This window comes from Triticum aestivum, chromosome 5B, assembly GCF_018294505.1.
Source record: "Triticum aestivum cultivar Chinese Spring chromosome 5B, IWGSC CS RefSeq v2.1, whole genome shotgun sequence".
Lineage (NCBI taxonomy): Eukaryota > Viridiplantae > Streptophyta > Magnoliopsida > Poales > Poaceae > Triticum > Triticum aestivum.
The window spans coordinates 535,534,833-535,535,522 of NC_057807.1; positions in this window are offsets into that span (position 1 = coordinate 535,534,833).

A 690-nucleotide genomic window follows, 5' to 3' on the forward strand; every position below is an offset into this window, starting at 1 on the left:
CACACACACACACACATGCACACACACACACACACACACACTACACGTACACTACACATGTACGTACACACATATACACGTACACTACACACACACAGATATTTTTACTTATTTTCTGTTTTCTAGTGTTTAGATGAATTAATATATAGATCGAACTAGTTTATTTTTAGTAAATGTTTAGTGGAACTACTTGAATTAATATATAGAACTAGTTTATTTTTAGTAATTACTTAGTTGAACTAGTTGAATTAATATAACTAGTTTATTTTTAGTAAATTCTTAGTTGAATTAATAGAAGTAGTTGAATTAATTGAATTAGTAAGTGTTTAATGTTTCGCCTAATATGAACATAGGAAATGTCGTCTGACGACGAAAAAAATTTCATTATGTGCGAATACTGTGAAGACCAGCGTGACCAGTGCGACAGAAATTTCCTTATTGATGGTAGACGATTCAGCATCAAGCTGGATGAGACCTTCGAATTCGATACAGTAAGTCACAACGACAAGTCTGTTTTTGTAATTATGTATGACTTATATATGCTTCATTTGCCTGACTTATAATTTTTAATTTTCACTATTCTACTAGCGCATCCCCTGCCATGCAAGAATTTTTGTCTTGGATAAGATAGGTTTCAGAGATATGGAAACTATGGAGGTAAAGAGAGCTTACCTGAAAACTGAGCATGAT